This window comes from Narcine bancroftii, chromosome 3 (genome assembly GCF_036971445.1).
Source record: "Narcine bancroftii isolate sNarBan1 chromosome 3, sNarBan1.hap1, whole genome shotgun sequence".
Lineage (NCBI taxonomy): Eukaryota > Metazoa > Chordata > Chondrichthyes > Torpediniformes > Narcinidae > Narcine > Narcine bancroftii.
The window spans coordinates 306056483-306066419 of record NC_091471.1 but is presented as its reverse complement, the minus strand read 5'-3'; the positions used below and the strand labels follow the sequence as shown (position 1 = coordinate 306066419).

Sequence of the window (9937 nt, the reverse complement as noted above, 5' to 3'; positions counted from 1 at the left end):
GCATTCTTGAGAGACCCTGCCTCTTACAGATGTAGTTGAATAGTCTTCTTTTCTTTCTTTGGCTTGGCTTCGCGGACGAAGATCCACGGAGGGGGTAAAAAGTCCACGTCAGCTGCAGGCTCGTTTGTGGCTGACAAGTCCGATGCGGGACAGGCAGACACGGTTGCAGCGGTTGCAGGGGAAAATTGGTGGGTTGGGGTTGGGTGTTGGGTTTTTCCTCCTTTGCCTTTTGTCAGTGAGGTGGGCTCTGCGGTCTTGCAAGAGCCTAATAACCAACTAATAACCTGCACAACCGTCGATCGTTTGTACCGATGGCTTGGGAATCAGAAACCTTACAAAGTGTGAGCCATCCAAAGGGAATTAAAGATGGTCTCCTTAATGGCCAGGAACCAAGTGACTCCTGTGAATTTAACAGTCCTTTTCAGGAGGGCAAATGAACCATCAGAAACCATGGGCAGAATGGTTGGTGTAGTGGTTAGTGCAATGCCTTTACAGTGCCAGCTATTGGGACCAGACTGGGTTTGAATCCCGCACTGTGTGTAAGGAGTTTGTATGTTCTCCCTGTGTCTGCTTGGATTTTCTCTGGGGGGAGGGGGGGGGGAGGGGTGGAGATTAATGGGGGTAAATTGGGCGGCATGAACTTGTGGGCCAAAAAGGTCTGTTATTGCACTGTATGCATGTCTAAATTTTAAATTAAAATTTTAAATTTAACTTGGATAAATTAGCCCATAAACTTGCCCATAAATTAGAGCCTCAAGGAAGGTGAGCAAAGGTCTCAGGGAATAGGGCAGCAGGTTGGCAGCAGGGACAGGGACAGGAGAGACAATACCTCGTGCATTTTAGAAAAATACATCCATGAGCATTTGCACAAAGTTAAAACATTGTCTTTTTCCTCAAGGTACTCAGCAGGAGATTCTCCTTCTGTGGATCAGTGCATACAAGTCCAGCCCACAAAGAGAATTAAACACGAATGCCTGCTAAATTGCAACATGCACTTCAGCCAAACAAATGTCATCAAGAAGGGGGCAGTATATGGCCTTGGTGATATTCAGACATTACTCAAGCGTCCTGGCAGCTTGTGGTCATGGAACCTTGAGATCACTTTCACTTCTTATTTGACTGTTTTGGTTGGAAAAGGTAACCAAGGAAATACCAAGGTTTCTTGGCCAGTTCTCAAAGGATACGCTGGAGCTGTCAGGGCAGGAAATGTTCATCAAAACTGGGCAGACTATAAACTTCCAGTCAGACTGTAACAGACCACAGTACTTTAGTTCAAGCATTTCCCATAAAAGGGTTTTTTTTTTGGGTCAAAATTAAAAGTTTAGAAAGCTCTCTGGACAATTCCCAGAACCTAGAGTTAACAAATGCAGCAGAGCTGCTATAGTGGGCAGACCAACTGCCTCCAACCAAACTCAGGCCCAGGAAGCAGATACAGACTCCTGATTGTTCTGCAGTGACCTCCCCCTGTGACCATTCACACCAGAAAGGCCAGATGCGAAGCCCATCACTGTGGACCACACATGCAAGAAATGTCATTTGGATCTCTCAGGTCAGTGAGATAAAAGGAGAACCAACTCTCTTGGTGACTCTAGCAATTAGCTTCACATCATGGTATACAACATAGACTACCACTTGCCAAATGATAAATGAAACGGAGCTAAATTAACTGAAGAGTGTTCAATTTAGACCCCCTTTCAAAAAAAGACAAGGTTACAGTTCCTATAAGGTCTGAAGGCCACTGTGAGAAGATGATTAATTATGTGGTGGCAAGATTAATATCTCCGTTGGTAATAGGGTCCAGATGTTCACAACAATGAAATTCATTTACTGTATATAGTGCTATTAACTTTGTAAAATCCCCAATGAATATTTCGAAGAAGGTGATAGATACATTTTTAAGGGGTATGGGGAGAACGTGAGAGTAAGGTCTTGTGAAAAACATCAACCGTGAGAGTAATGAATGGCAGAGCAGACTCAAAGGGTTGAATGCCCTCCTCCTGGTTTCTATATTCCAACGCACTTCATAGGAGCTTGATCAGGAAACTACTTACTAAGTTAAAGGTCAAAAACTGACAAAAATAATGGATATGGAAAGGATGTAGGGAAAGGGAAGCGGCATATGAAAGAGAGGATTAAGAGCACTGCAGGGTGTTTAAAATTTTATTTTAAAGAGATACAGCACAGTAACAGGCCCTTCTGGCCCAAGGGCCCATGCCGCCCAAGTGAACCTACAAACCCTCTACATTATTTTTGGAGGGTGGCAGGAAACCGGAGTACCCCGGAGGAAACCCATGGAGATAAGGGGAGTACATACAAATTTCCCGACAGACAGCACCAGATTTGAACCTGGGTCGCTGCCGCTGCAATAGCATTGCGATAACTGCTATGCTAACAGCATCGATTCTTGGAAGGTTGGAGGGATGGAGAATCTTAGGGATAGGGAGAGCCAAGCACATAGAATTTTTGTACAAGGAAGAAAACTTTAAATTATCACTGGGCTGGCAGCCAAGTGCAACTCAGTGAACACAACGATAACATAACCATTGAGGCTCGGAATGTATTCAGGAAACAGAATGTTGGATAAGCCGAGGTTTAGTGAGGATGGGAAAAGAAGTCAGGAAAGCACTGAACAGCTGAGAAAGGACCATAAAGCAGCAACAGATGGGTTGAGGCAGATGTGTTGTTTTATGGAGGCCTTTGCAATGGAGAGGATGCAGGGTCTGAAACTCAGGTTAGGGTCAGGACAGACAGCAAAACTGCCAAAAGTCCAGTTTAGCCATGGTAACAGCCAAGAAGGGGTTTGGTTTAGGAGGGAATGGTGCTGTGGTGTGGCAAGGAAGGAAATCACAGCAAATCCAGGGCAGGATGTTAAAAGACCAGTATGACAACACAGTGGAGAGATTGTTCATCTCTTGCCCATAGAGTGAAGATAAACCACTTAAAAACAATAATTTTAGGGTATAAAATTGCTTGCCCTGCTGTTTTTCTCTGTGGCAAAATGTTGCAGAACCATGTAAAAGTAACATTAAACATTGCAGTACAGAACAGTCAGCTGCTGAGAAAAAAAGCCAACTTGGACTAGATTCAAGGCCATTGTCCCTGAAGTGAATAAATAGCTCGGGTAGTCTGTGGTTGATGTTCCTGAACTGATGAGTCAGCACTGCACCAATCCGGAGAGAAATTGTAATCCCATTTAGAGATCTCATCATTTCAATGGGAGTTGCTGTTCCAGGAGAGGGCCAATTCCTTTACATCTCCCCTTCCCCAAGCTGAAGTGCCTCATTATCATTCAACAAGCTAGTAAGGAACAAACTCAGCTGTCTCATAAGAGTTGGGAGTCTGGTTCTCCTGCAGCCATGGTATGCTTTGACTCAGACCAGTTGCTGTCATCTGAGGTGCAGCTAAAAGGCTGAGAACTGAACGTTCAGTAACAGCTGCACTGAAGAATGGAGATGTTTGACATACCTTTCTTTTACTGCCAAGAGCTTGTTTTTATTGGGTTTTATCAACTAGGAGCAGAGTCAACTGCTATCGAGTGTATAGTTTAAGGCATCTGACACCATGATCTCTGTAGGTCAAAACTAGTGCATTATGGGCTTGGGTTGCATACAATTAGCTTATTAACTAGCATATGTGCAGAATCCCATCTCAGAATACAACACTTGCCTTCTCCTGTGTTTGCAGTGGCAACAAACGTGCCTTGGCACCATCTAAAAGCAAACAATGAGTTCTCCTGGTGTCCTGCCAACTATTCCTCAGTCAACAACATTACCAGAAACAGATTAGCTGCCTATTAAACTCGTCTGTTTGTAAGATGCTGTTGCTATGCAGAGATTGGACGCTGCATTCACTGGTATAATAATATTCCTGACCTTCAAAATAATTAATTCCTTGTCATGCATTTAAGATATGAGATAAGACACCATGTATCTAAGGGAACAAGAGGACAAAACCAAACAGTTGTTTGCACTAACAAGCATCTAGACTTGAGCACATAATCTAACCTCAACGGGGGCCCTATGTCTCCCTTGGGGGCCACTGCAGATTGAAGTAAAAGCTTCTTTTCACCTCATGGAACATAAATAATTTTTGTGATTTTTTATGTAGTGGGTAAGAGAAGTATGGAAGAAAGCAAAAACTCCTTGCTCAGGGAAGGAGGCCCATAAACTTTTGAGCATTGAGACACTATGTCCCTCATACTGAGGTGCAAGGCACAAGACAAGCTCATTGCCTGAACTTTCACCCCACAGTAAAATGTCACTATCTCTTCCCTCTGTTCCTTCCATTGTTCAATCATCACTCCCTTATCTCATTTAATTCATCGGCTTCCATAATATTGCCTTCACTCATCACCTCACAGACCCTGTTACTATCACCGATCGCCTTTCTCTAAATTTTTCTGTTTCCCCCTCATCTGTTCCCAAGTTGAGATCTTCCAGTCCAGATCTTCCGAAATGTCTGCCTTCTTCCACGAACATGGCTTCCCTCCCACCACTATCAACTCAGCCCTCACCCTCATCTCCTCCATTTCCTGCTCAACTGCCCTGGGTCCCTCTGCTCCCAGATGCAACAAACATAGAGTCCCCCTCATACTCCGCTACCACCCCACTAGCTTCCGCATCCAACTCATTATGCTCCGGAATTTCTGGCACTTACAACAGGATCCCACCACCAGAAACATTTTTCCTTCTCACTCCCTCTTGGCCTTCCATAAGGAACGCTTCCCTCCGTGATTTCCTCATTTACTCGTCCCTCCCAACCTACTCCCCCCCCCCCCACCACGAACTCCTTCGCTTGTGGCTGCAGGAGGAGTAACACGTCCAGGGCCATAAATAGGCCTTTCAAGTTTCAAGTGAGCCCACACTTCACTTGTATATCCATGGGACTTACTTACTGCATCCAGTCCTCCCTTTGTGACGTCCTCTGCTTTGGAGAGACCAGTCACAGATTGGGAGATCACTTTGCTGAGCAACTCCTCTCAGTCCGCAACAACAGCAACATCTCAATAGCCAACCATTTCAATTCTGGGTCACACTCCCATATATCTTCAGGGCCTTGTGCACCATCCCACCCTGGCCACCTGCAGATTGGAGGAACACCACCTTATTTTCCATCTGGGGATCCTCCAGCCAGATGGCATTAACATTGACTTCTCTGCTTTCTGCTAACTTGCTCACCTTTTATTTCCCCTCCCCTTTCCAGTTCTCCCCTCTACTCACCCAGCCAACCCCTGATCACTGCTGTCCCCTCCCTCCCTTCTCCATCTATCATCTCCTGCCTTTGCCATCCCACTTCCCCCCAAACCTTTTGTTCAGATACCTGCCAACATTCTCACATATCTTGATGAAGCCCAAAACATCAGTTCTGTATTTTTACCTTTGCTACATAAATGACTGTTTGACCAGCGAAGTTTCTCCATCATTTTGTGTTTTTATTATCTGACTGTCTGCCAATCAATCCCTCCTCACCTAGATCCATCTACCAGTTTGTTAACTACTAACCTATTGGCCATCTCTCCTCGACTCTTTCAGTGCAGATGAAGGGTCTTGATCATAAATATTGCCCTGCAAAGATGCTGCCTAACCTACAAATGTCCTCATTTAGTTACTTTTTTGCCCCGTTCCTGCATCTTCAGATTCTTGAATAATGGAAGTAAAATTCCCGAAACTCTCGTTTACCACATAGTTAATATAAAAAGCTTCTCTCAATCCCTGTATTTCAAATGTGAATTTAAGACCAAATGCACAAACCTGTTCCAATTTATTATTTTCCCCATTGTAACAATCCCTTCTACAATCTATGAGATTTTTTAAAAAACTTTTCAACCTTTGTGTCATCTAAAATCTTGTTGCTCAGTATTCTCATCTTCCCTGCTTCACTCGAAGCCCAAGTTCAGAATTATTATCAGGGCACATACACGACATCACATACAACCTGAAATTCTTTTCCCAGGCAGAATTTGTAATCATCAGTTGCGCACCATGTCCTCCAAGATAGTGACGCCCAGGAATTTAAATCTGCTCACCCTCTCTACTAGATTGTACCTCTCTGGTTTTTCCCTCCTCAACTCCACATCAGCTCCTTGCTTTTGGTGACATTTGAGTCCAAGGTTGTTGTGAGACCACCATTCATTCAGCCAATCTCCCTCTTGGACCAGTTTTTATACAACCCACTATCCATGGTGTTGTCAGCAAATTTGTAGATGACGTTATTGTCGTACTGAGCCACACAGTCGTCGATGTACAGCGAGAAGAGCAGGGGGTTAAGAAGAACAATGATCATTATTTAGATAAAGCTTTACACCCAAATGGACTCATCTTGATTCAAAGAAGGGGTGCCTTGCTAACAATTAATTATCTTGGAGGCAGCAAAAGTAGGATGAAGGAAGATAACCTATTTAAAGTGCACTTGGATTTTACCAAGATGTGTGACAAAGCCCCACATGGTACATTAAATAGAAATAGAAAAGCCCATGGGATTCAAGGGAAAGTGACATTTGATCTAAAATTGACTCAGTGATTTAAAAAACCATCAATTAATGATTGATAGAAGTTTGAGTGATTTGACAGCAGTGGGTTTCGCAGCAGTAGACTCTCTGCTTGACATAAAATTTATTAATTATAACCACTTAAAGGACCATGATTAATGCGTCTGCAGATGATCCCAAAATTAGCAGCAGGTTCCAGACCCTCACAACCTTAACCTGAAAAAACAATCCTAACTTCCTTTTGATCTACACAACTTAAATCTTAAATCTATCTCACTGGTTACTGCCGTGCTTGTTGAGAGGGTTCAGTTGCTCCTGTTCACCCAGTCTAGGCTTCTCACAATTTTATACACAGAGATTAATTCTCACGTCAGCTCTGTTCCAAAGAAAACAACCCATGGTTGGCCAGTTTCTCCTCACAAGCTAAAGATGTCCAATCCTATGTCGGGCTCATAAATCCCCTCTGCACTTTACACCATAACTGGCAGTCTGATGCTATGTGAGGCAGACCACGGAGAAGAGTAAAGGAACTCAGAAGTGAATTTCTTCAGCTCACGGAAGGTAACAGGACAGGTGGACAAAGAGGATTAGATGACACATGGGGAAACTTGCTTCAGCTGTCCAAGATACAGAACCTAAGAGCAAGGTCAGCCTTGCACAAAAAACAGCTCCTATGGGGATCTTTGAGCTGAAACGCTGGCTCTGATTTTCTAACTGCAGATGTTGCCTGACCTGATAAACGTTTCCAGCTTTTTCTGTGCTTTTTTTTTAATTTCCAATTTCCAGCACCAATTTATTTATTTTTTGATTTACAGCGTAAAAGACGAGTTTGGCCAGAAGGGAGCAGCAAACAATTTTGGTCACCACATTACAGAAAGCCAAGGTAATTCAAGCAACAGTGCAAAAGAGATTTAAGGGTATGTCTGAAAGTCGTCAGTTGAGAGGAGAGAAAGGCTGTACTTGGGAGTATTTGAAGGAACTAAAGCAGCTGATGGTGTGATTATGAAATTATGAGAGGCATCGACAGAGTCAGTAAAAACAGTGGTGGAGAAACTCAGAGGTCAAACTGTGTGTTTTATATAGCAAAGAGAAAGATATGTAACCAACACTGTTTGACCTGCTGTTCCTCCCGCATTGTGTTTTTACTTCAATCACAGTTCCTGCAGACTTTCATGTCTTACCCAAAGATAGAATCTTTTAACTCAGGGTAAACCAGAGGACGTGTATTTAAAGTGAGTTTGGGGTGGGGGGGGGGAAGTAAAAAAAGAGATACAAGGGCCAAGCTTTTTTTAAAGTCAGAGTATTAGATCCCTGGAATAGGCATTGGTAGCGGTGAAAGCAGATAGGTTTTATAGGCTTCTGGACGGAGACCAGAATATTTCGTGAATTGTGTATCAAGTGCAATCAAAAGAGTTTTAGTTTAATTTGGTTACATTTAGTTATTAGTTTAATCATGTTCAGTACAGACTCCTCTGCTGCATTGTTCTATTTTCTATTTAATCAGCATGGATAACATTGCAAGAGCCCCCAGATATGGTGAGGACAGTACCTCTCTTAGCAAACACATCAATAATTAGTGAAATAGATGCAAAGGTTGTTGTTTATTTTAGATTAATGGGAAGTTGAGGACACCTTTATTGTAATTTGTAGGAAACAAATCTGAGAGATTAGTGCTGGCATTATCACATTTATGTGTCTAGATTAGCATGACCTGAAGGACTGAGGGAATATATTAGACAGCATTCTTACAATGGGCCGAACGGTCTTGTGATTCCCACTGTGAAGGCTGGTTGTGAAAGGCAGAGATATTACAATTTGGTGGTAATTTTCACAGTACTGTAAAATAACATTGCAGTTCTGAACGAGTGGAAAAGAAATATTCAGTGGAAAGAATCCATCCAACTCTTCAATTGCATTAGGCAACTTCACAATCAGTGTTCTGTGAAACAGAATAGAATGAAGGGAAATGCAGTTGAGAAATAGTTTGCTCCTTTGACCAACAACAATTAAATTAATGATATGATGGTAGATCATTACAATGTGGGTACATGCTGCCACACATTTGAAGCTTTTTCTCAATGGCCTGTATTCCTTGAAAAGCACTGAGGCACTGAGCCCAGACTGGACAGCTCAAGTCAGAGGGTCAGTTGCGGGCTGGTTAAGGTCATTTGGGATTTTGTTCAGTCTGACTATCCTACGGAGAGGTGGGAGTGGTGAGACTGAATCTATACAGAATCTGGCTGTTGCCATGTCACAGTTGAACAACTCACTGACAGTCATGATCTGGGTCCATCAATGGAAGGACAATCAGCTGCACAAGATTGCACTGAGCAGTCAATCACGTGGGAATTGAACATTAATATTGCAACACCACCAAAAGCAAACCATAAGGCATCTGCTTTATAATTCCTTCAAATCATTTCACTTTAAATTTTTTAAAAACTTAGGTACACAGCATAGAAGCAGGCTCTTCCAGCCCCCACTCATCAAATGCAGCCATGTGACAAATTAACCTGCTTTAGGATGTGGGGGGGGGGGGGTGGGGGGAACTGGAGCACCCAGAGGAAGCCCACACTGACACAGGGAAAACATACAAATTCCTTACAGAAAGCGGGGGATTCAAACCTGGGCCATTGGTGCTGACGCTGTGAAGCCTCCAACTATCATAAGCTAATGAAAATACAGGAGATGGGATGGGATGAGAGGCAGGATCAATGCAACTGACATGCAAAGGCAATGAAGGACACAACCATGGTGGGAGGTTAAGGAAATCAATACGAATGTACCCAATACAAGAAGGAAGGAAGCAAGGGGAACCACTAACTTCAGGAAAGGAAGGTACGACGTTTGACAAGAAAGGGGCTGATACTGAGGGTAGGGGTTGAATAAATCGCTGCATGGGAATTGATAAACCTAGGTTAAAATGTTACTCAGCACGGAATCATGCATTTCATACAATTCCGTCAATTAATGTGCATGTTACATGGAGGAGAGGTGAAACACAATTATATCAACAAGACAAATGCAACATTCTGAAGAACAAATTATGGAAGCAAACAACAGGAAAAGAATTACATCCATCGACTGCTTCCCATAACATCAAGAGTCCAGGTGGATTGGACTAAATCATAGAGGATAATAAGCTGGGCCATTTCAGCCATGTGAACGTACATTATTTAAAACTGTATTTAAAACCTCTGTGCAACTGTTGAAAATACAACAGGTTTTAAACAAGCAGTTGCACGTCTGTCATTCAGCAGGAGATAAAGGATGTTAAATTGATCATTTATGAATGCTTGCAGAATTTTGAACAGCAGCTCTGTCTCCAATTACACATGTATGAGTCCCATAAAAAGACACGGGTTTTTTTTTTACTTCTCTCTTCAAGATTCATCCATTCAGAGAGGGCTTCAGGTCTACAGCCCCACATCCATGTTAACACAAGATGAA

The 9937-nt window shown here is 42.9% G+C and overlaps 1 long non-coding RNA gene across 3 annotated transcripts in view; it reads left to right on the top strand.

Annotated features, from left to right (window-relative positions):
- Positions 1–6972: 6972 nt before the first annotated feature.
- Positions 6973–9937, top strand: part of LOC138756547 (uncharacterized) — a 26651-nt gene continuing 23686 nt past the window's right edge. For 2 of the 3 annotated variants that reach the window (XR_011353149.1, XR_011353147.1), the window contains exons 1-2: positions 6973–7048; positions 7303–7370. This is a non-coding gene — a long non-coding RNA (uncharacterized lncRNA). Of the gene's footprint in view, positions 7134–7302; positions 7371–9937 lie in introns of all 3 variants that reach the window. The other variant, XR_011353148.1, reaches the window with a different exon arrangement.